The sequence below is a fragment of the Carex rostrata genome, chromosome 4 (genome assembly GCF_964058835.1).
Source record: "Carex rostrata chromosome 4, lpCarRost1.2, whole genome shotgun sequence".
Taxonomy (NCBI): domain Eukaryota; kingdom Viridiplantae; phylum Streptophyta; class Magnoliopsida; order Poales; family Cyperaceae; genus Carex; species Carex rostrata.
The window spans coordinates 4,606,417-4,634,068 of record NC_135921.1 but is presented as its reverse complement, the minus strand read 5'-3'; the positions used below and the strand labels follow the sequence as shown (position 1 = coordinate 4,634,068).

The 27,652-nt window shown below is 31.8% G+C and overlaps 1 long non-coding RNA gene across 1 annotated transcript; it reads left to right on the top strand.

The window, feature by feature from the left end:
• Positions 1–1,568: 1,568 nt before the first annotated feature.
• On the top strand, positions 1,569–3,816 carry LOC144552414 (uncharacterized). Its single transcript, XR_013511125.1, has 3 exons — positions 1,569–1,658; positions 2,821–2,926; positions 3,308–3,816. It is a non-coding gene; the product is annotated as an uncharacterized LOC144552414 (long non-coding RNA).
• The last annotated feature ends 23,836 nt before the right edge of the window (positions 3,817–27,652 follow it).

The following is a 27,652-nucleotide window of genomic DNA, read 5'->3' as shown; positions in this document are numbered from 1 at the left end:
AAAATAAAATAAAAAAAACACTTACTGCGTAATTTAGTTGATGCAATGCTTTTTCAAACGATAAACGATGCATTTTGCATAATTAGTGCACAAATTATTGTACATGATATTGACCAGTTTTGATTATTTTATGTCATGAAACAATCGTGCGAATTGATAAAACATATAAAAAAAATATACATTCAGCGTGCTTTTCATGAATTTATCACTTGTAACAAAAATAAACTGAACTTCTTTTATAAACAATATTTGAACAATACATGTCAGTTTAGGTGATTTAACGACTCGAAATAATATTCGGTGAACATAAATAATATTTGAACTTCTTTTTAATTGATGTTTGTTGCAGAATTAGTGAACATAATAATATTCGGTGAATATTGGTCTGTTTTAATGATTTTATGATATGAAATGAGACATGACTCTATTTAAAACATCAAATGCATTCCACGTACTAAGATTAAATTCTAGCACTTTATGTATACACAAAAATTGATATATCATTTGAATTAGCAAGAATTGAGTTCACCTGATATTATTAGACAATATTTCCATAGCATTTATTATTTTTGGTGGTTTTACCTCAATTTTTGCATTTATCATTTGAATTAAAATTCGGCATGGGTGGTTTAGGAAAGGAGGCCTTCTGGTATTGATCGATTTAATTGTTATTTCAATGCATTAAATATACTTTTTATAATTTAGACAAAACATATTTTAACTGCTGAATGTTATTTGTTAGAACATTGATTCTCATACTTTCCTGTTTTAACATGTCAATCATCTTCTAAGTAACAAGGGCGGAACTAGAAAATTGAGATAGAAGGGGCTAGATGCATATTCATTATATTATTTTTCTTTATGAGGGTAGCTACTAGTATTAATTTTTATAAAATTTTAAAATTTTAGAGGACCATAAATGAAAATTTTCAATTGATAGGTATGGCTTAGTCCCCATTCAATTACACTATGTTCCGCCACAGCTAAGTAACCGTGATGAAGTTGCAAGAGGCTTGATGATCAATTCAGTACCAGAGCCGTCTGAAATGCATTAAGATTAGGGTGAAAAATTTAAGATTTGTTATGATCAATCGTGCACAAATTTTGATGTAGATCAGACAGCTCCTATCGGACATGGACCAGATTTCGTTTGTTGCCCATCGAACTGCGCTCCATTCTGATGCTTGTGGAACTCCCGATGCAACTGCACAGAGAATATTACTTTTGTCACTAGATCAAATGTTGGTTCTTATATTTCAAAAAGTTAACAAGTGTTTTAATCAATTACATGGCTGCCAATACAAAAATAATTTGTTGCAAGTTTTGCAATGACCCTTCAATTTTCAGCACCAAATTGAACAGGAGCTGGACCGTTTTCCATGCGATTTTATAAATTAACGTGGCAATACGAGAAGTGAAAGATCAGAATTTGGGCTCAAATTCGCTGGCCCAATAAATAGCAGCCCAACAAATGAAGTCCATAATCTAAAGGATTAAAAAGAAGAAAGATGAAACCCTAAAAAAAAGGATAAATACCAAAGGAGGCGTCCTTTAAATCTGAACCCACCGATCAGATAGAGATAGCGAGAGAGAAAGAGAGGGGAAGCGACAGAGGGCGTATAGGAGAAGTAGAAGAAGGGGCAGAGGGAGAATCTGAGGTAATTGGAATTCTTTTCTTGTTTCTCTACGGATCTGATCGATGATCTTTGGAATTTCTGTATAAATGATTGTGTGTGGGTTTGTTGTGAGAATCTGTGTAATAAAGTGAAGACTGGTGACAATTTTAAGTAGGTGAGAATCTGAGTGGTATATGAATTGATTTGGTACTAGATATCAGATAGTTCTGGCATCTATGCTGGGTTAATTCCTTTGCTTTGGTACAAAGTACCAGTTGGTGCTTGATGCTTGTGTTTTAACTCTTTTTATTACCCCCAGTTGGACAAAGAGAACCCTTGTTTTTTAATACCAGGGTTTTTAGATTTTTGAGTGTAGTTATAAATTAAAAAGTTGGAGGCTAGTTGTTTAAAAAAAAAGATAAATATTAATGATTCTAATTTTAGTAGATTTGTTAATGATGCAATATTATGTATTTCTAGATGGAGCTATTTTTAATTGTTATATCTTGCAAATATTTTCTATGAATGTTTCAACATCTTAGGCAGTGTATTAATTATGGCGAGAAAATAATTAAAAGTTTTAGTCTGGATGATTGCATACTCAAATATAACACCACTTTATTGTTTGTGAGAGTTTGCAGGATTAGCGCACACTGTTCTTAGAATAAATTGATTTGGTCATTTGTTTCCCATGGAGTTTGTTAATGATGATCATGATTACCTCACCCAAACATAAATTTAATACTGACAACTAAAAAAAAATTTATATACAAGAAAAGAGAATGACTCACTTTTTTGGTGCCATATTTTCATTCATATTTTATAAAATACTTGGGACAATTTATGAACATAAACATGTTGTGATTCTTTTGTAGCAATTGCTGAGCACATAATGTTACCAATTTTTGTAGTAGTTTTTACTCTATGATGCACAGTTTGGTTGAAGTATTGCCAACAAAGTTATTTTCTCTCGTTACATCTCACAAATATACATTACAAAAATTTCAACTTTCATCATTTCAGATATTTTATTTAGTATTAAATTAAGCATAAAATGTTTGGTCTTGATTAATTGTCCTCAAACATAATGTCACTTCTGTTGTTTGTAAGAGTAATCGAATTGGACTCCATTATTGTGTCCTCCTATTATGCTCAGGCTTTCCAATTTCTGTATGTTCTAACTAAGAATCTGTACTGGGAATAGCTGATGCGGTAAGGTGTTATGTTTGGCGTTTTGAAGACACATAATTGCAAGCAATGAGACTCCGGCATCCGATCAATACGTTTTCTGAATGATAGAAATACAGCAGGTACTTGAAATTATATCTGTTCTTTCATAAATTATTCATAGAGCAGATGAATTGTATTATATGGGTTTAGTAAGAATATGTTTAGATACTGTTGCATGTCATGTAACGTAATGATTAACTTTTTAGTTATATATAATTATTGTTTTGCACTGTTGTCAATTTAAATGTTGTACGATTGTGAGTGTTATCATGAAAAGTTTATATGATCGAGCCCCAATGTGTGTTTGTCCCCATACCAATTGATTTTGATTTCAACATGATGATAGATAAACTAACAATATACTAGTTTTGGAAACACTATCTAGATGTATAAAGTCTTCCTCTATTTGGCATAATTTTAATGACATTGACATTAAGATGTTCCAATTTGATTATTTGCAGGTCAAGAAGATGGCAGATAGAATTGGTGCCTTGTTAGTTGAATGCAATGTACTAGTGAATTCTTTTGCTGGTATGAGCCCTTCAGCTATCCACAACCAAAATAATCTTTGAGCATCGATTTCATGGTTTTCAGGAAAAACTGCAAAGTACATGAAACATGACTTGAGAGCAAGAGGCGATTCATTGTAGCTGGTGACAACGATCACAATACATTCTCTCCTAACAGTAATAGAATCTGTCATTTACTCCAAAGAATGTACTGAGATTATTGCCACCAGCTACAATGACTTGTTATTTGCTCTCATGTCATGTTCATGTATTTGGCAGTTTTTCTTGATAACCATGAAATTGATTCTCAAAGATTATTTTGGTTGGGTTATTGGGGGCTCGTACCATAACTACTTTGATGTAATAATACTTTTGAATGAGAAAAACCGATGCTAGGTTGATGAGATTAGAAAGGCTATCTGAGGGAATGAATAAAATATATATACTAATTTTATTATTTAAAGCTAGATTATTGTTTTCCTTTTCTATATGATAATTTAGTTCGATATCGAGGACAAATTGATAAACTATGTTACTAATATAGTTTTATCAAGAAAATTAATATATTTAAAAGATCAAATGGAATTTACCAAAGTCCCAAGAACAAATTGATAAACTATGTCACTAACATGGAATTTTATCATACATGGTAAATATTTATTGTCTCTAATGCACACACAAGATAATTAAAGCACAAGTGTGGAACGCAAAATATATGAACTGTGTTAAGAATCATACCTTCTATTTTATTGTTTTAAACTCAGGATATTTTCACTGAACCAATACAGAACCATTCAACTACCCCAATTATTTAGACAGGTCATGGATGGTTAAACCCCACCCCTAAAAGAGAGGAAGAGAGAGACAAAGAAAATAGTTAAAAGAAGAGGGGTTAGCAAATTTATTAATTTCTTGAAAACATCCCTAAAAATATTTATTAATTTAAAATATTAATTTCTTGAGGTTGTTTTAAAATTATTTATTCGTAATTACTTATTTTGTTTTAAATAGTTTTAATTAGTTTTCAAATTTTAGTTACCTATAAATTTGTTTTTAATTAATTATTTTTAGAAATCTGGCTTATCACACAAATATTAATTGCTTTTCAGTGTTTTCAAATGCCGTAGTATAACCTTTTTTTTCGATTGTCCTGAAAAAAATGAAACTAAATCTGCCATGGTTTAAATTGCTTGGACTATTTGCATATGAAAATGGTTTAAGTTGTATGTTTGCCAGCGAAATATGTATTTTCCAAAAAAACAAAAAAATTCTATCGTCGTGGTACATGTATACGCTTTATTTTTAAATTATACATAGTCGCCTTATATATGCATAATGAAATATGTATTTGCTAAATAGATAAATTAGAAAATTGTACTTTTACAATTACTGGTGTTCACATTCTTGAAAACAAACAAAAAGAAAAATGAAAATATTGTTACATAAAATCACACTTTCCTTTTTCAGATACTAGTTCAGTTAAGAAAATATATTACTGCAACATTTCAAAATAGAAAATACCCTGGTAAATTGGAATAATTGATAAACAAATTTTATAAAAATTAGCATGCTTGAACATAGTAAGAAGAAACCTATATATAATTAAATATTAGACATAGCCACTAGCTGCAAAATTACAAAAGAGAATTTATAAAGCCCATTAATTTATTACATCGCTGGTAGGGCTGTAAACGAATCAAACCGAATCGAACTGGTTTGATTTGTTTCGAATTGAATTAATTACGAACTACGAACTTTTCAAATCAAAGTCAATCGAATAACAAACTATAATTTTTTTTGGCAGCCTTAGTTATACCGATAGTTTATGCATTAGTTTTCTTATTGCGGAATAAAATTTACACGATTTTCTTTTACCTTTCACAAATTCACACTAATAGATTATGAGCTAGTTCGATATTTTTTTACCTTTTATGCTACTGGATTGATTAAAATCACAACATAGACCTAGTCAAATGAAACATATTTTATTATTATTTGTTACGCTGTTGAGACATTTTCATGTTATAAGTTATCATTATATTAAGAATTTTTAGAACTAAAATAAAAGAAAAATCGAGCATAAGTTCATTCCCATTGTGCATATACAATAACTGAATTAAAGAAATTAACTAAATATATACCTTGGTCCACCGAAACGCGAAAAATTCCTGTCGTAACCTATACCCCAATTTTCAGTCGCTCACGCGGCCGTGAATGAAAATATTCCAATTTGGGCTCAAATTAGCGGGCCCATTCGAAAAGGGCCCTAATTTAATCCACAGCGGGAAGAAAACGAAAGAAAAAACCTTCAAATCCGAGATGGAATTAAATAGAAATAATTCTGCTATTAAAATCCGAGCTGACGTTGAGATCGAGAAAGAGAGAGAACAGAGAGCAGGCGCGTGAAGGAGGACGACGACGAGGTAGAGATCCGTTGCTTTGTACGGACAAAGGAGGCAGAGATCCATCGGCGTGCATACTTACTCTACCGTCGCTGAGGTAATTGAAATTTTCTATTCCTTTCTCTTCTCGCTTCGTTATCCGTGCATGCCTTTTCAATATCCCTGCGGATCAAGCGCACGGCCATGTAGCGAATCAAACGCCGGAATTTTTAAATATAACATACTCCAAAAAAAAAATAAGTTTTCCGAAAAATTTGAATTTTGAAACCCGTATCTGAGACCGCATCTTTAGGGGATGCGGACCATGGACCATTAATAGGGGCTGCATCCCCCGTTTTTTTCCGTTTCCTTCTCCTGCTGCGGCAGTTCAATTCAAACCAAAAAGCGAAAAAAAAGGGGCCGCATTTAGAGTATGTGGACTCCATTTATGATCTGCATCTCCTAGATTCAGTTCCCAGATTCAGTTCCCAGAAAAAGAGGTCTGCATATAGGGTTTTCGAAATTTCGGAATTTTGTGGTTGTTTGGTTTATTTTTTTTTTATTATGGTATTTTTAAAAATTTCGGCCGATTTTGAGTGCTCTTAATATTTTGCCTAAACCCCTGGTCATTTTGTACTAGACTACTAGGTACCTTATAGCGCTGGCATGTGTACTGAGTTAATTCCTCTGATTTAGTACAACGTACCAGTTGGCTGTTGCTTATGTTTAACTATTTTCATTTACCCCAGCTGACACAGGGAGCCCCTACTTTGCTTAACATGGGTTTTTAGAATTTTGAGGGTAGTTGTTAAAGATTAAACAGTTGTGATTCTTGGTTTTGTTAATGAAAGCAGGTAGCTGGAGGCTACTAGTTTTACAGACGTAAAACTCAGAGTGATGTTAACAATTCCTTCAGTAGATTTAATTCGTGATGCAATATTTAGTTGATGTAATGTTAGGAAAGTTAATTTCAATTGTTACATCTCGCACATATTTTCTACGAAAATTTCAACATCTTACTTAGGTATTGTATTAAGAGGAGGGTTCAAATGCCTCCATGTTTTTGTGCCTCCATCATGCCTCCATCTCTCTCTATTATTTTCAAAGTTCAAACAGTCGATCCGAATCGCTCAACTTAACCTCCATACTAAAATATGTTTGGAGACCAAATTTTATATTTTTAGAAATTTTTTTACTATTTTTTTAGATAGGTACAAAAATACTGTTTTTAGATGGTTCAGATTTACTGATTTTGTACCTATCTAAAGAAATAGTAAAAAAATTCATAAAAATATAAAATTTGGTCTCCAAACATATTTTAGTATGGAGGTTAGGTTGAGCGGTTCGGATCGACTGTTTGAACTTTGAAAATGATGGAGAGAGATGGAGGCATGATGGAGGCACAAAAACATGGAGGCATTTGAACCCTCCTCTTGTATTAAATATGCTGAGAAAAGAATTAAAAGTTTTAGTCCCTCTGATTGGTTAAAGAAAACCACTTTTATTGTTTGCGAGAGTGTATATTATTAGCATCTTGGGAAAACCATTTTTATTGTGTTTCTTATTCTAGAAAATACGTCATACAATTGATGAACATAAACTTGTTGTGATCCTTTTGTAGCAATTGCTGAGCACATAATGTTAACAAATTTGGTAGTAGCTTTTACTCTAATAAGACAGTTTAGTTGAACTATTGCCAATAAAATTATTTTCTCTGTTACATCTCGCAAATATACATTACGAAAATTTCAACTTTCAACTTTCAACATTTCAGATATTTTATTTAGTATTAAATTAAGCATAAAAGGTTTAGTCTTTTGATTAATTGTCCTCAAATATAATGTCACTTCTACTGTTTCTAAGAGCTAGTATTGGTAGAGCAAACACTTCTTAGGATATTGCTTTGATCATTTGGTTCCCGTGGAGTATGTAACTTTGTTAATGACAATCAATCCACCAGGCAAACATAATTTTTTCAGAAGATTACTTATCTTTTTTTTTTTCCCCAAAGTAGGAGGCTCTGCTTCAGATTTCAGAATAGAACTTACAAAGAATCATGTTTCTATATAAGGAAAAAAAAAGACTCTCCTTTTGGTGCTTTATTTTGATTGTTGACCTGACAAATTCAAAGAAGATTGATGAACTAGAGAAATGAATTGTAAAAGACTTTTTTCATCTAACATCTCCAGTGGAAACCTTAATTCCCAAAATCATGCTTTTAAGGAGCAAGTCTATGTTCTTATTGGCAGAATGCATGCCATGATTGACTCCATAGTCTTCTTTATACTAACACTATTGAAAATCCTTGATTGAATCCAAATATTATGACAGAAATTGTAGTCTGATGGTATGTCTCCAAAATTAACTTATCAATTAATGTCTAGCTGGCGTATGATAATTTTAGTCCTTATCACAATTATTTTTATTATGTTACAAGCCTTTTTTATATTCTTGTAATGTAGATACCCATGAGGCAGCATCATTCATCATGAAGAATCACATTTTGCCTGAATTTGGCATGAGTGGTTTAGGAAAGGCGCCTTGCCGTTATGTGATTGCTTTAGTTGTTGTTTCAATGCATTAATTATACTTGTATTTTAGACAAAAAGCAAGTCCAATGCTGAAAGTCATGTCATTTTCTGATTACTTGTACTTCCACTAACTTTGGAAAAGGTTACGCTTCATATAAATATTAGATTTATTATGTCATTTTATGATTGATATGCTTTATGAAGTAGATTTTAATTTTTCTTACGCAAGTCTTACCTTCTAATAAGGTCTCCTAGAAAGAGCTCCCAATTGAACAAAAAAATAAATTGTTATAATTACTTGACTCGAACCCTCCATTATTGTGTCCTATTATGTTGATGCTTTCCAAATTCCTTATGTGCTAACTAATTAAGAATCTGTAGTTCTGTACAGGGTACAGCTGATGCGGTAAGGCAATACCTTTGGCTTTTTGAAGGGTACAGCTGATGTGGTAGGGCAATACCTTTTGGCCTATTAGTACATTTCTAACACTGACAACTCTTCAACTTTGAGGTTGGCTCATGGACTAGGTCTATGGGTCCTCATGAAAGTGGTCCACAATCATGCTAGCAATAATGTAACTGACGGCCTGAATGGGTTTGATGTTCGCCAAAGTGCACAAGAATCGTAGTTTCACACTGGTAGAAGGGGTTATCATAAACTCTGGGATAGCCATTTATTCAACTATGGGAGGTGTTTATTATCCAATTTAAGGTACTGGTTGAAGGAATTTCGATTTGATGGATTTCGATTTGACAGTATAACATCTATGTTGTACCACCACCATGGTATCGATGTGGGGGTTTAGTGGGAATTATGCAGAGTATTTTAGCTTTGATACAGATGTAGATGCAGTTCTGTATTTAATGCCCACAAATGATTTGGTGCATCGGATGGTACCTGACGTGACCGTGGTGGCAGAGGATGTGTCAGGCATGCTTGCGCTTGGCCGGCCTGTTTGGGAAGGTGGGGTCGGTTTGTTGGCAATGGCCATACCTGATAGGTGGATCGATCTTTTGAAAAACAGAAGTGGCTTGGATTGGCTAGAAGACAACTAAAATGGTCATAGGGAATTAATAGGGAATCTGTCATAAGTTGATAAGATTAGAGAAGCTGTCATAGGGAATGAATTAATTATATTAATGCTATTATTCTAAGCTAGATTATTGTTTTCCTTAATTTTCTATATGATAATTTATTTCGATGTGGAACAATGATGAACTATGTTACTAACATATGTAGTTTCATTAAGAAAGCCAGTGATATTTAAAACAACAAATGGAACTAGCCGAATGCCATTGCAGCAAAAAAATGTCTAGCTGAAGCAAATCAGCAAGCAATTTAATAAATAGTTTCACCTAATTAACCATCTAATATTTAAGAAATTGTCATATTCACACTACGTACAGCTAGCATTCAATGTATAAAGTATAAACAAATTCAACAGGTCATAACATTTATACTGTTAATAATTGAAACACAAGTGTGGAACAGATGTCTGTGAACTGTCAAGTATCATATCTTCTATTTCTAAGAACTTAAGGTAATTTTGAGTGAGGCCATGCCACAACTCTAATCTGGAGGTGCAACAATTCTATTGCGTCTATTGACCATTCAATATACGTAACACAAGGCTTGTATCTTTTGTATGCATTTCCAATAACATCCATTATATTTTTGTCACATCCCAAATAATTAACAAGAATTACTTGACATTTATAGTGAATGATGGTAGAAAAATATTCTCTGCATCCTGTCAGATAAAATAAACTCAAATTTTATATCTTTAGATAACTCTGCTGTCAATTATAACCCGAAGACATTTCTCTGACTTCACATAATGAACCTGTAACCCATAAGGGGAAACGAATAAGAAATAATAAATTATTTCTCAGTGCGAATTGCCACTTAGATTATTGGATTTGAAGAAAATTCATATTCAAAATGATATCACTGCATGAGAAACATATAGTTCATTTCATAATGACGAATGCAAATGCTCAATAATAGAATCCAATTAAACAACAAAAATTACATAAATAAATCATAACTCTAAAAATCTTATCAGAATAAAGATTTGGGTCAAAATCTTTAAACCATAAAGTTTGGTAACGTTTGGGACCTAATCTTTACAGCTGTTAAATCTGACGACGTTTGGTTTCTTAACTTTAAAATTTCTAGTTTGATAACACTGACAGATACCATAACATGTATCTGTTGTGTCAAGGCTTATTGTCACACCCCCGATTCGGAGGTGCGACGATTACTGCCACATCTATTTACCATTCAATTAACATAACATAAGGCATGGATCTTTTTATGCATTGCCAATAGCATCCATTATTTTTGCAATATCCCAATTTTTTTATAATAATTATCTGACATTTTATAGTGGATGATGCTAAAGATATACTCTTTGCACCCTGTCAGATATAATAAACTCAAATCACATACCTTTAGGTGACCCTGCTGTCAAATATTACCCGGAAGCGCTCTTTATCTTCATATAATAAACCTGTAACCCACAAGGGAAAACGAGTGAGAAATAATAAATTATTTCTCAGTGCTGATTGCCACTCAGATTATTGGATTCGAAAAAAATCCATATTCAGAATGAAATCACCGCACGAGAAACAACAAGTTTATTTCATAATGACGAATGCAAATGCTCAATAACAATATCCAATTGAATAACAAAAATTAGATAAATAAATAAGAACTCCAAGAATCTTATCAGAATAAATGGTTTGGATCAAAATCTTTTAAACCATAAAGTCAGGTAATGTTTGGAACCTAATCTTTAGAACCGTTAAGTCTGGTAACGTATGGTTTCTTAACTTTACAATATCTAGTCTGGTAGCACTGAAAGATATCATACATGTATCTGTCGTGTTAGGGCTTATACCATTCTAAATATCCTGACACCTGATTAACGGAAATAATACAAAATCAATATCACAATACTGTCATTATCGGAAAGAAAATCAATGATAAGACAGTTACCACAGTTCATTAGTCTTACAATCACAATTCACATTTATTCAATATCCCCTATTCAACCGGTACTGAATTCAGTTGGGGCCATTCACCATATGCGCATAAGGGTCATGGAGTAAAGTCTAGTAGCTAGCTAGACTTTACGTATAATAATCTTTTTTCTCCACTATATGGAGGTTTAAGGATTCCAGTATTCAATATTCATTCAATTCAATCACTGTGGTTTCAATCAATCATTTACAATAAAAATCAACCAATCGATAAACAATATCAACATGACAGTCAACAGACTTACCTGTAATTCAGTTTCAATTGTATTGGGCTATGGATATGATGCAACAGTTCAATCAATGCAGTCAATCAAATATTCAAAATGCACAGCGAGTTACGATTTAATTCCTAGTTATGAATCTCAGACTAATTCAATAATCTCGCACCTGATATTGTAGGGCAATAGGCGAGATCTTTAGCAATCTATTCTTCTTGAATATTCATCTTATCAGTTTCATCCGTAAATATGCCTATATCAGAATTATATATATTCTGATTAATACTTATAATATAACACAATAATTTATATGGTCCAATATTTAATTCCCAAGTTCATATTTATTTAATTTTTATCTGTCCTTTATCCTTCCTAATTCAACAAAATTTCAATCGAAATCCAGCAGTTCAGTCCATATATTCAATCAATTAGGATCCAAATTAATTTATTATCAACCATAACATAATTGAACTAAGTCTTTTTATATATTTTTCAGTTTCATATTTTCTTGACCAAGCCACATATTTTCAATCAGAATACAGTTCCGAAAGCCAAAATCATTCCACACTTATTTTCCATTTTCTTTTTCAATTAAACCCTTCTGGCAAATTATTATCACTTAAGTATCATTTAGCAAATTTAACCTTTTTTTTTATGTTCTTACAAATCAGCCCTTATAATCAGAATAGGGATAAAATGTGATACTACACTTGGGTTCAAACCTGACAAGAAAACAAGAGAAGACAAAGAGGTTCAATAATCCTTCAAGCATTAGCAGCCTCCTAAACAACCATTCTTTAATTTTCTTTATTTATTTCAACACCGAGAGCAAGCTTTAACTTGCTAATTTTTCATATTTCACTAAAAATCTAAACTAAATTATGGAAGAACGATATAGAGAAAGAAATGAAATACCTATATAGTGCCAACTTTGAATTTTCAAAGAAAAACAAAGAATAAACACCAATCTAATTATATAGTTTCTTTTCAAGAAATATTCATGTCTGTTGCCCAACGGAAAGAGGAAAGAAAAATATAAATGAAAATGAAAAGTCTAAAAGAGAGAGATGGCTTCCTTTAGAAGATATTAAGGATGAGCATCCACTATTGACCACGTGGCAATAATGCCACTTTGGTCAATCTTTCTATTTTTTTCTATTTTTTTATTTATTTTTAGTATTGCACTTTTTACATCTAAACCCTTTAAGTTTCCAAGTTTTACAATTTAGTGCAAAAATAATTTCAAGTAAATAAAATATGAAATTTATCGGGTGTTATACTTATACTGTTCTAACTATCCTGACAATTTACTAACAGAACCAATACGAAAACAATATTTCAATACTGTCATTATCGGAAAGAAAATCAATGATAAAACAGTTACCACAGTTCATTAGTCTCACAGTTTCAATTCACATTTACTCAGTATCTCCTACCCAACCGGTACTGGGTTCAGTTGGGTCATTCACCATATGCGCATAAGGATTCTGGAGTAAAGTCTAGTAACTAGCTAGACTTTACGATATAATAATCCTTTTTCTCCACTATATGGAGGTTCAAGGATTTCAGTATCCAATATTCATTCAATTCAATCACTGTGGTCTCAATCAATAATTTGTAATAAGAATTAACCAATCGATAAACAATATTAATATGACAATCAACATAATTACTTGTAATTCAGTTTCAATTGTATTGGGTTATGCATATGATGCAACAATTCAATCAATGTAATAAATCAAATATTCAAAATGCACAACGAGTTACGATTTAATTCCTAGTCATGAATCTCAGACTAATCTAATAACAAGTGAGGTCGCTAACAATATGTTCTTCCTTATCATTCTGTTTCATTAGTCTTTCTCATAATAGCCTATATCAGAATGATATATATTTTCTGATCAATACTTATAACAATTAAGTACAATATGACAATGTAAGTATTCTAATATTTAAACCTCAATTATGTTTTAAAGCAAGTCAATAAGTGCAATCCAATTCGTTTTCAGTCCAAGTCTATTAGTCCAAGTTCAATTCATTTTACTAATCAGCCAACCCAAAAGTCCATTCAATTCCTTTACTTAACAGCCAACCCAAAAGTCTATTAAATTCCTTTACTTTAAATTTGACGGTCAGCCTGCTGTTGATATTTTAACTTTAGTCACTTTAGTCCCTTTAACATGATCAAATTATAAATTTAAGAAATTTTACAATTTTATCCTTTATATAATATTTTTCTTGCAAATAAGTCTCTAGGATAATAATAATAATAAAATAATAATAATATAAGCACAACGAGCCTTAGCGGGTCAGAGATAATACCAACTCGGTATAATACCAATCATGATTAACAGGTTCAAACCCTATATAGGAAAATGAAGAAGAATTTCCAATCAAATATCTCGTTTATCTCAATTCACAATACAGTAGGACTTGCTTATTCATTTATCAAGATTTACCGGCCCTTAATTGAATCAGGAGATTAAACCAAAAAAAGAAAAAGAAAAAAAAAAGATAGATAACTATAGGTATACAAGTATACAACACAGACTGAGAAAGAAAGAGAGCACACGGAACCATCGATTCAATCGCATCAGTTAGAGAACTCGAAGGAGAAACTCCTCTGTTTTTCTTTCTTTTTTGTTTGTTTGTTTGTTTGTTTGTTTTTTCTTTTATTTTCTTTTATTTTCTTTTCTTTTACGGGAGAGGAAGGCCACCCATGTTGGGCCGCGTGGCACTAATTGGTACGTTGGTCACTCATTTTTTTTGTTAAGTTTGTAATTTCAACCTTTAAATTTTCATATTTTGCAAATCAGTTAAAAATTTTAAAAAGAAGATTACAAATATTTTCAAGCGCTAGTTTTCTATTATATTTATCTCGTATCAATTTTAAATTTCAAACATTTATTTCTAAATATCTCATTATACATACTTTATCTCAGTCAAATAGATTCGGATCTCATTTTCTAGTCAAGTAGAAAATTTCAAATATTTGTTCAACACTAACTCTCGTTTATTTCTCAAAAATGACTTTTGAACCGGGATCAATAACTCAGAATGATAATATTTTATGTATTTACTTAGAAGTGACTTTTGAAATATGACAATATTTTATATATTTACTTAGAAAATAAATGTACTAGAAGGAATGACAATATTTTATGTATTTACTTAGAAATGACTTTTGAACTGGAAACAATAACTTAGAATCCAAGTATTTTTATTTTTTTTCAATAACACATAAATAAATATATTAATTTTTCTTACGGCAGCAAAAAATGTTGATCCGGATTATTTGTAGCAGTCTTTCTAATAAATCAAATTATATAGTATTCACCTATTTTTAAAAAATAATAAAAACTATTTATAATATTTCAATACAAAAAATAAATAAATTATAAATATTTCTATTTAAATAAAATAAATATGAAAAATGCCAACAAATTAAAACTGCAAAATTTTTTTTTTTTTTTGAAACCGCAATTTTTTTTTGCGGTTTTAGACTGAATTATCACCAAATTTTTTTAAACCTAGATAGTTTCTTAAATTTCCTATTTTTTTAGGATATTAATAAAAATTTCTGGATATGGAGACTTGGATGAGACTGCTGTCTTTTAGAAAGTGGTCTAGCAATCTTTTCGAAGGTGGTCCCAGTCAAAAATAGTTAATTGGAAGATTTGACCAGCATTGAGTTTGGAGGATTGTTATTACGCTGTTATTTCAACAAATTGGTGAGGTGATATTTACTTTAATTGTTACATTGACAACAAATATATTTGATAAGAGGCGTGCTATTTTTATAGCACAATTTTGATTTGAAAGTTGAGAGAAATTCTTATTAATTTATACCCAATTTGTTCTTATTTTTAGTCTGATATCAGAGCTTTCCAATCTATATCAAGATTTACATGAAAATTTTAAAAGTTGTGTTGATCAAGCGTGTACGAATCTTGATGCTGATCAGACGATATTTATTAAACACATACTGAAATTCGTCCGATGCCCAGGTAAAACAAATCATACCTAAATAAAAAATTTCAAAAAAAATCATAAACCTTAAATTTAATTAGAACTGAAAATTTTCATTAATAATTAAAGAAATGAAATGGATCATGAGTCATGACAATAGAATCACTGTCCTTGAGCCTTTTAAGCTTTGAATTTTAAATTTGAATTTCACGCTAGCTGCCAAAGAGAGAGAGAAGAACTTTAGTTTAATTTTCTCTTTCGTCTCTATTCGACTGACTTGACTATTCATGGTATTTATAGACAAAGAATTGACAAAGAGGAGATTACAAGGTATTTATAGACAAAGAAATGAGCTAAACTAGATCTAAACTGTAGTACACTTGTAACTATATGCCTAAACTACTAATGTGGGTCGGACATCGACCCAATAAAATTTCGGATCAACGGTTCACTGGTCGAACCGGTGGGTCAACTAGTCCAACTGCTAATTTTGTAAATACATATATTTATGAGATATGAGTACAATTATCAAATTAATTATACTTTTTATATTAGTGAGAATTCCCACATATATATTAAATAAGTACTATAAAATAAATGTATAAATAATTAAAAATGCAACAAATATATGTTTTTAAAGCTCAAAATATATATAACTCAATCTTGAAATTATTAAAGTAAACACGTACGTACGACAATCTTTTATACCAATGAGGTTTTAATTTTACATTTTGTTTTAAAATTAAATAATCAACCCATAGGAATTCTTCATTTTTTTTGTGATGAACAAGATTCCAATGATCTATATTAAAGAAAATAGTATATTGGAATTTTGTTTTAAAAAATAATGTTGGGAAGATTTTTTTTTATCATGCTCAAACGTAATTGCTTAAAAAAATACAAATAATTGTAATGAATTGTTCACATATAATCACCCTCAGCTACAATCTTTTCTCAGACACTCTGAATCCTTTGCCCCCCTGGGTGCAGGAATTTCCCGCTCCTACAGTCACTGCGTGTGGAGCCGGTCACTATTAAAGGAGACCGACCACTTTTAATTTTTGAACTGGGGGTCCACGTCGAACCCACACACAATGACTCTTGGGGTAGTAAATTCCTGCCCCCCTGGAGGCAAATGATTCGGTTCCTTTTTTAGAACCTTTTTCTCCTCAAAAGAATAAATGAGCCATGGTTCATGAGTCCGTGACAATTAACTAAATAAAAAGGAACCGGGTTTTGAATGGATCATCAATCTTCTGCATAAACCGACCAGTTTTTTTAATATTTTTTCGGGTCACATGTTTGTTTGGTATTTTATCTGAACCGAACTGGATTAGAGTTCGGGTCCGGGTTTTTTCGGTCCAACTATCCTAATTTGTTCACAAAGCCTCTCCTTATTGCAAAATTCAAGCTTTGTTTAAGCTTGGCATTGGTTTGTTTCTAGCTAGTTTGAATTTGTTTTGTGAATGTGTTTGTATCGTGCAAGGATTAGTATAAAAATAGTGATTTTTGTGTTAGATATAATTCGCTAACTTGTGGGTGCATGCGTTTGATCTAACCCAAGTTTCTAATTCTTGTTTGGATTGATAGAGTCGAGTGTCATAGAACAAACTATTGTTTGTATTTCTTATTCATATGAATGATTGACGATAGTCAATTTGTTGCCTAAAGTTGCATTGCTTATGGTTTATCTAAGTGCTTAAATTGTATAACAACCAAATAATAAAAGTAATGAACTTTAAAGTATATCTGGCCAAAGTAATCAGCAAGGAACACTGATTGCATGTGAGGTTAGTGTGACGATTGAATGTTGTGATCTAAGCTTACAGATCAACTCGGACTAGCTGCTGGTTCAATGTCACAGATGCATATAAGTGTTTATATGTCGTCGGATTTGACCCCACGTGAACATCACTATGGATTCTGTATTTTGTCATTGATGGTTCACAGTGTTGTTGTCTTATGTCTGAGAATATGCTATGCTTGCTTAAAGAATATGCATTAGTAGTTGGTGTCCAATGCTCTGTGTAAAAAGGGGCCATTCAAACATCATATCTGTGTACATTACTTACGTTGGGTAATACGCATATGTCAACAGGACTAATATCCCATACTAGCATCCTGGTGCATGCATAGTAAGCTATGATATCCCTAGGCCCCTTGATAGAGATTGTATTATATGTGCACAATATGATTGACTAGCTGCAATCATGTATTATAATATAATGCTCATGTGTCAAGAAACATAATCAATGATACAACGGGAATGACAAACATCCTGTCTCGTGTTCATCAATGAATAATCATGAGATATTGGAAACAACACAGGCAATGTTATGCATTGTCTATATTGGATCTACGATACTGTTCGGATACATATCATCTGTATAATTGGATAGTCAAGGCGCGTTGCTAGATGCTAACCTTGATCAATTGGAGACTATCTGTTCCAAACATAATATAGATCCAAGCCGGTCACACATATAAGGTCACTTGGTTGAGATGTCATATTGGTTGATGACACAGTGTAAATATGTTGGAGACAACATGCACAGTGAATTATATACTAAATGTTATTATACTATTTAACACTATGAGAGATATGATGACATAATCAAAGCAGTTTGTAATTTGCTGTGCAAATGATGTTTTGATCATGTGATATGATTTAATCCTTCTATTTTAGTTGATGTGATGATACCATGAGATAGAGGATAATTATACGAGTGCGTGGATATGTGGCATGCTCGATTTGGACTTACGGTTTAAAAGATATGATCATTTAAGTGAAGAGGTAAGAATGTTGACCAAGTCAAACACGGGTCAAACCTTGGTCAAACACGTTTTTGACCAAAGGTGAGGTGGCATGTGGTTGACTGGTCAACCACATGTGAGGGATGAGGTTGATTAGAGATTAAACAATGGATGTATATATTCTTAAATAGAATGGTCCATTGAACCTTTAAATAATGAAATTACCAAATGTGCATTCTTGATTTAATAAGGGCATTTGTGTAATTCACGAATTCTATTTAAGAAGGATATCCCTCCATTCTACATACACAATTCATTTGACAAGATCCAAGTTCTAGAAACTTCCTCTCCCTTATTCTCTTCTCTTTCATTGATCGAGCTAAGGAGTACGAAAGGCTCAACTACAAGCTGAGCCGTCGCCTCTTCTCCTACCCACACCACCACTAGGATCGCCGGCCACCTCCACCCGCCACTGATCGACTGAGAGCTCCCATCACTGTGCGAATCTGCCACTCGAGGCCGAGCCTCCCGCCACCACTCGTCGCACCATCTGATTGGGTTAGACCCAATCTAGATCGGGTTAAACCCGATCTAGATCGGATTCGCCACTCGAGGCCGAGCCTCCCGCCACCACTCGTCGCACCATCTGATTGGGTTAGACCCAATCTAGATCGGGTTAGACCCGATCTAGATCGGATTCGCCACTCGAGGCCGAGCCGTGTAGAGCTCGGGCAGTCGCCTCTTTCCGTCGCTGGTTAGGCACACCCGCCGCCTCACCTCTCTCTCTCATCTCCTTGTGTAGAGGTTGATCGAGATCCCTCTCTCTCTTTCTTGTTCGAGATTGATCTAGATCTTGATCTCTCCCTACCTCCTCGATTCGAGTTGAGATTTGGATCATCGAGAAGCATGCGAGATTGTGTTGATGCGCTACACGAGATCTATTCAAAGTGCTTTGAAGTAGTGCATTTGAATTTGCAAAGGCACGAGGATCCGATCGACTAGCATTGATCTCCTCCTGTTTTGGACAACACCTTGGTGTGTGAAGCTTGAGATTTCCGTTTTGGAAACTTCATCAAGGGAGACTAAGGCGCAGGCAATCGTTTCACGCTCCACTTGATTGGAGAGGTATGACTTGTAACATTCTGCTAGATCATGTGTGTAGCATGATCCATAAACTGCGTGTGATTGATTGCTTGTGTATAGTAAGATCTGGTCTAGATCGCTATGTAAATTTTTGAAATATACCTGCTAGCCTAGACTGTAACTCAACATGGATAACCACTTTTTGAGAAAAGTGGAGCTTCTTGGATTAGCGCTATTCTTGTCTCCAACCAAACACACCTAATGTTTACATTGTTTAGGTTATGTTTATTTTATGCATTTGTTTTATGTTTTTAGTTTGTTTTAGATGCAATATGATTCAAGGTGGACATTATTATGTTTTGACCCAAATTGATATTCGGAGCTAATTGGGCTATGTACCTTTAATTGTTGCTTGAGTTAGGCTGGGGTGCTATGGATAGCATAGTGACCTCTATGCTACGGCTCAATATTCGAGTTTTCAAAATCCAAACGGTCGATCCAAACCGTTCATCTTATTCTTCATATTAATATCTGCTTGGAGACCAAATTTTACATTTTTCTGATTTTTTTTACTATTTATTAAGTATTTTACAAAATTGTTGATCCAACGGTGGCTGCACAAAACAGTAAAACCATTGGATTAGCGATTTTCAAAGTGGCTTAATAAATAGTAAAAAAATTCAGAAAATTATAAAATTTGGTCTCCAAGAAGATATTAATATGGAGAATAAGATGAACGGTTCGGATCGACCGTTTGGATTTTGAAAACTCGAATATTGAGCCGTAGCATAGATGCCACTATGCTATCCATAGCACCCCAGCCTAACTCTTGTTGCTTATGTAAAGAACTTTTTTTTAGAGAGAAATTAGTCTAATTAAGAAAATCAAGTTTAGTTGTCTCTTACTTTTTTGTTCTTCTCAAATTTTTGAAACTCTAAACCTGTAGCAACAAAAAATGCAAATTTTTTAGTATAATTTCAATTTTTTTTTCTTTATGATTCTTGCTCATTTCAACCTGAAATTTTTATTGATAGAAAATAGGGAAAAAAAATTGAAAATAGGAAATGTTGGGCTGAAAATTTAAAAATAGAAAGGCAGGTAGGTGCAGGGACACCATAAGACTATCAACCCTGAAAAAACAAGAAAAAAAGTGAGATGCCATAAGCCACTCAAAAATAAAAAAAAATGAAAAAAGTTGGAAGCTATAAGGCCACTCAAACAGGATTTTTTTTTGTGAATTTTGCACATGCCAATCTACTAGGCCAAAATTTGTATTCTTGGTGTTGAATTTCTCATCCAGTGTTGTAAAAAAATTGTCTTAATAGTCGTTAAATCGTTAACGACAGCCAAACCGTTACAAATACACTTAACTGATGTCTGTTTGCGGATGAAAACGATTAATTATACGTTTTACCATTTAATCGTCCATTTATTCCTATTTATTTCCGTTTATTCCAAATTATTCCATTGAATATTTATTTGCACATTATTATTTTTCTATGATAGTGTGTGATAATAAGTTTTATAAATAATGTATTGTAGTTTTATTTGTGCTTTGACATACATCCAATATTTTTTATATATGTTTTTTCTTCTTACTTTGAAATTGATTAATTATTCTGTTATTTATATATAATATATTTTTCTTACTTACTGATGTAACTTATTCAATTAGTATGACATGTTCATTTATAAAACTAAGTCGTTATTATAAACTAAATTTAGTGATTTTATGTTGGAATGTTTCATTTCTTTCAAATAATATGTTATTAATATTTGAAAAAACTTAATTCTTGAATTTAGTTTTTCATTAAATAAATGTGTTACTAACACATGTAAAGTGCTTAGGCGTTAAGAAAAAATAAGCGTATTGTCATGTTATAATAATAAAACTAATTAAAATTAAGTTTATTTGATAAGTTTAATGATTTAAAAAAATTATGATATATAAATTTAATAAAAAAGTTAAATTGCCCGCATAATTTCAATTAATTAGCTGCATACTGATTAATCGCTTGGTGGTACCCCGTCCGTTCAACGACCTCATACCGTTATTTAGTTCTCAGGAGAGTGTAAGCTTTGACTCTAAAAAGTTTCAAATTTTTCTAGAGATCTCTCGCTATGTTACATGTTTGATTTTGTGAGAGGTAGTCCGTGTAGCAGCCTGATACAATACCATTTTTTTTCTTCTGAGAATCTGAACTTTAAAATGCTCTAAAAAATAGTAGAAAAATCATAAAAATATGAAATTTTATTCTGTTTGTCCATGAAGATGTCCTTTATTAGCTCATAAAACAGTCTGATCAAATTCAAAGTGTAGATATGGTTTTAATTTTTGTTTGTATAGACTGTTGTTTGGTACCTGCTGTTTAGTAATAGACAGATCTTGATAGTTAGATATAGGATTGGTTAAAAATAAATGACCGATCTTGATTAAAGAATCAAGATCGGCTGTTTTTATTCGTCCGATCTTGATTATCCAAATCAGTATCAGCTGATATGATCTTGATAATGGAATCAGGATTGGCTGTGGGTCCGATCCTGATTAGTGGTACTATTAGTAATGCCTGGGTCAGTATTGCCCGTAGACTCGTTCCTGATTTATGTTTTTGACCATTCCTGATGTCTGATTCTCCACTAGTGAGATACTATTGCTAGATTTTGTTGTCTCAACTTATTTTTTCTTTTGCTCATTACTTTGTTAAATAACCGTATGTAATTTTCAAAAGATAACATAGACTCATACTCTCGAAACCCATTTCCTTTTCAAATGGCTCTTATGTGGTCTCTCTTTCTATTTTTTTTTTTCGCTGGAATTGTTTTTTTTTTTATCAAGTATCAATTACATTCCAGACAGAAAGAACAATCTTCTTAACTTTGTTAGAAAAATAACACAGTCCCGTTTCCCAAAAGACCAAAATAAATAAATAAACTGGAGCAATTAATTTGGGAAATTACATCCCCAAATTAAAAGTCCTCACACAAGCACCCGACATTTTTAAAAATACCCAAAAAAAAAAAATATTAATAATAACTAAGTTTTTGGAAAATTTTTAAAAATGCCCAAACCGCCTCAAAATTCGGCGGTCCGGAATTTTTATTCCAAACATAAGTGTTTTTCTGGGCGGTCCGAGATTTTTTTTTTGCTCCGAACCGCCTAATTTATCGGCGGTCCGAGATTTTTTTTTTTTTTTTTTTTTGGCAAATCAAATTTGCATATCTGGTTAACATAGCAAAACACCTTCAAAAATTGTGAAAATTGACCGACATGTAGTCTTGACATCGTAGAACAGGACTGTGAAGTTTCATACAAAATTTCCGAACAGATCGTGAGATATCAGCTTTAAAAAATTACCCGAACAGCTGAATATTTCATTATGAGCCCAAATTTGCACTTCTGGTTAACATAACAAAACACCTTCAAAAATCGTGAAAATTGACCGACATGTAGTCTTGACATCGTAGAATAGGATTGTGAAGTTTCATATAAAATCTCCGAACAGACCGTGAGATATCGGCTCTCAAAAATTGCTTGAACTGCTGAATATTTCATTATGATCCCAAATTTGTATATTTGGTTAACATAGCAAAACACCTGTTCGGAGATTTTGTATAAAACTTCACAGTCCTGTTCTACGATGTCAAAATTGAATGTCGATCAATTTTCATGATTTTTGAAGGTGTTTTGCTATGTTAACTAGATGTGCAAATTTGAGCTTATAATGAAATATTCAGCAGTTCGGACAATATTTGAGAGCCGATATCTCACGATCTGTTTGGAGATTTTGTATGAAACTTCACAGTCTTGTTCTACGATGTCAATACTGCATGTCGGTCAATTTTCACAATATTTGAAGGTGTTTTTATATGTTAAGCAGATGTGCAAAGTTGGGCTCAGAATGAAATATTCAGCAGTTTGGGTAATTTTTGGGAGCTGATATCTCACGATCTGTTTGGAGATTTTGTATGAAACTTCACAGTCCTGTTCTACGATGTCAAGACTACATGTCGGTCAATTTTCACAATTTTTGAAGGTGTTTTGCTATGTTAACCAGATATGAAAATTTGATTTGAAAAAAAAAAAAAAATCTCGGACCGCCGATAAATTAGGCGGTTCGGAGCCAAAAAAAAAAAAAAATCTTGGACCACCCGGAAAATAGATGGTTTGGAATAAATTTTTTTTCAAAAAACCTGATTATTGTTAATAATTTGTTTTTTTTTGGATATTTTTAAAAATGTCGGCACAAGCACATAGTAGCAATCAAAATTCTTCAGTCAAGCTTAATTAATTATATTTCACATGTGACATGTATTTTGTACGGTTCAGACAACGTGAGCTATCGAGATATTTACACGTTACAGTTGAAGTGGGTCCGAGTATTATCGTATGCCACAAATAAGATACATATCTTTTGATGGTCCTCTTGAATTGGAATCTAGCATATCACACGTCACACCGATCGACTTGTGAGACGCTCATCAATGGCTCATTAATTCTTCATTCGAGACATTTTTACTCTTATTTCTTCTTTAGGAATTAGAAAGGTGTTGAAAATTAGAAAACATAACATAAATAAGCGATACTAACTTGGATACATCAAGCAAAACTCAAAAGTAAAATTTTACCAAATATCCTCTAATAACTTTTTTTTTTTTTTTTTTTCCAATTTTCAAAATTTGTCATTTATGGATATTATTCCAATAGCTATATTGTCTTGTAAATTTTAATAGAAGGTGAGGAACGCAAACATTTTGACCGGCATGTGGAAATTCTAATAAGACGTTGTTGACAAGTATATTTCAGTTGTAATCTCATTTTTTTTCTATTTAGTTGTACCGATCACGTCGTCGTCGTCTTCTTCTTCTTAATTCATTTTAATTTTGTTCAATTTCCTAAACTAGTAAATTAAAAAAAAAAGAATAACATGTTGAAGGCGAAGAGAGGCATTAGTTGTGTTGAAAGGTTGAAGAGGAAATTAAAAAAAAAATCAAAATAGAAAAACAGACAAAATATGAACTAGAGTAATTAATTGAATTAATTAGAAAATATCTCGATAGTTATATTTGAGACAAAATCTGAAGGTTAGAAAAATAATTATTGGACGTCAAAATTATTAAAATTTAAATGAAGCGAAAAGAACCCAAAATTTTTAAAATACCATTTAAAAAAAATAAATAAAAAAATCATAATTTATATACAATTTTAAATCTACCACGGCCGCATTCTCTAGATGTGGCCCCATTTACTGGAGACCGCATCTAGGGGATGTGGACCCCATCATCGAGAGGATGCAACCCCATTATTTATTTTTTTTGTTTTCAAAAAATTGAAAGCTCGTAGAGAATCAGTGGATACGAATTAATCACTGATGTTATAAATTAAATGATTATTTTATTTTATTTATGTTTACTTTTCACAAAAAATTGAAAGCTCGTAGAGAATCAGTCCCCTTCCATCATGTGTTTAATGCGCGATCAAACAAATCAAGTGGAATAATTATGCATTTATTTGTTCTCTCAAAAAAAAAAAAATTATGCATTCATTTGTGTCCCCATTCATCATATGTTTTAATGTACTGAATGCACGATCAAACAAATCTGCAGGTGGGCTAATTAAGCATTTATTTGACGTTGTTCAAAACTAAGATTTCTGTTAAAAAAAAATAACAGTTGTATTCTTCAAACAAAATTAAACAGAATTCTGTTTAATTTTGTTTGAAGAATATTCTGTTTAAATTTGGTGGAAGGATATTTTGTTTAATTGTTGTTTTCAAAAGATAGAATAGTTTATAAAATTTCAAAAAACGTATAAATGAAAAACAAACATTTTCTAAAAGAAGGAAATATATATAGCACCTGAAGTCCTTGATCGACTAAGTACCATGCAGGTCCGAAATTTTTATTAATATTAAAAAAAATATAAAATTTAACATTCTACATCCAAATTCGAAATCTTTATAATATGAAAAATAATTCTCTGAATTCAGACTTTCTTTCCATAAAATTATTCTCCGGATTCAAAAATCTTTTTTTTTTCAGAGAATAATTCTCCAGATTTGGGTTTCCGGAAAATAACTTTCTAAATTTGTGTTTTCCAATTAAAATAGAAAATATTATGATTTTCTTTTTTATAGAAATATTAGAAATATTTTTTATACTTCTTTGAAAATAAATAGAATACCATATAATTAAATTTATTATAAAAACTGTGACAAATAATCCGGATCATCATTTTTCAGATCAGATTTTTTATGACTATAAGAAAAATTAAAATATTTCTTTGTGTGTTACAAGAAAAAAAAATATATTGAATTTGAGTTATTGATCTTGGTTTAAAAGTCGCTTCTGAGAAACAAATTGATAAATAAAGAAATTATCGTAGTCCTTCTAGTACATTAAATTCTAAAATACTACATCTATTTTGAGAAACAAATTGATATCAAAATATTTCGTCTGACAAATGTCATATTATTTTTTTTGAAAATAAATGAAGTATCTTACAATTCGAATGTACTAGAAGGACCACAATTTTTTCTCTATTTACTTAGAAGTGACTTTCGACCCGGGATCAATAACTCAGATACAAAATATTTTTATTTTTTTCCAATAATACACAAAGAAATATTTTATTTTTTCTTACAACTGTAGAAATCCGACATGAAAAATGTTGATATAGATTATTTATCACAGTCTTTCTAATAAATTCAATTATATAGTATATCTATATTCAAAGAAATATAAAAAATATTCCTAATATTTTAATAAAAAATAAATAAATCATAATATTTTCTATTTTAATTAATGAAAACAAATCTGAAAAATTATTCTCCGGATTTGCGCTAACCGAGGCATCTCTCGATCTGAGGCAATTTTCCAAACAGAAGGTTTGAATCTAGAGAATTATTTTCTGGACTGGACAAATTTCGAATTTTTTCGAATTTGAATGCAAAATACTAAATTATATATATATATATATATATATACATATAGAGAATGGCTAAGCTCAAATCGTTTGTTCCTGGGCTCAGGAACAAACGATTGGGTTCTCCAATTTCCGAAGTTCAAACGGCCGATCCAAACCGTTAGATGTTTAATCTATATTAAAATGTGCTTGGAGACAAAATTTCATATTTTTTGGAATTTTTTTACTATTTATTAAGAGGGTTTGAAAGTTGCTGTTTTTATTAAAATTCTGCACCATAAAAAAACAGCGACTTTCAAACCCTCTTAATAAATAGTAAAAAAATTCCAAAAAATATAAAATTTTGTCTCCAAGCATATTTTAATATAGATTAAACATCTAACGGTTTGGATCGGCCGTTTGAACTTCGTAAATTGGAGAACCCAATCGTTTGTTCCTGAGCCCAGGAACAAACGATTTGAGCTTAGCCACTCTCTCTCTCTATATATATATATAGATGGGCTATGGTGCATTGCAATGCATAGGCCATGGTGTGCATTGGACCATAAATCACCGATTCAAAGTCCAAATGACCGATCCAAACCGTTCATCTTGTTCTCCATATTAATATGTGCTTGGAGACAAAATTTTATATTTTTTGGAATTTTTTTATTATTTATTAAGTCAGTTTGAAAATCGCTGATCCAACGGTGACTGTTTAGAACAGTAAAATCAGAAGCCACCGTTGGATCAGCGATTTTCAAAGTGGCTTAATAAATAGTAAAAAAGTTTCAAAAAATATAAAATTTGGTCTCCAAGCACATATTAATATGGAGAACAAGATGAACGGTTTGGATCGGTCATTTGGACTTTGAATCGGTGATTTATGATCCAATGCACACCATGGCCTATGCATTGCAATGCACCATAGCCCAGCTCTCTCTCTCTCTCTCTCTCTCTCTCTCTCTATATATATATATATATATATATATATATAGAGGTAGTCTACGGTGAGTTGCGAAGTAAAACATGTTTCTACTTCACGCTGTATTTTTATTTTGAAAGTCCAAATTACCGATCCGAACCGTGAGATATTTAATCCATATTGAAATGTGCTTGGAGACCAAATTTTACATTTTTTGGAATTTTTTTACTATTTATTAAGCATTTTTAAAAATTGCTGTTTTGCTGTGAACAGTAAAAAACAGTAAAATTTTCTGGACCATCAGATGAGCGACTTTCAAAATTGCTTAATAAATAGTAAAAAAATTCAAAAAAATGTAAAATTTGGTCTCCAAGCACATTTCAATATGAAGAACAAGATGAACGGTTCGGATCGACGTTTTGAACTTTAACATCGCAAAATATGAGCATGAAGTAAAATAGTCGCTTTACTTCGCAACTCTCCGTAACCT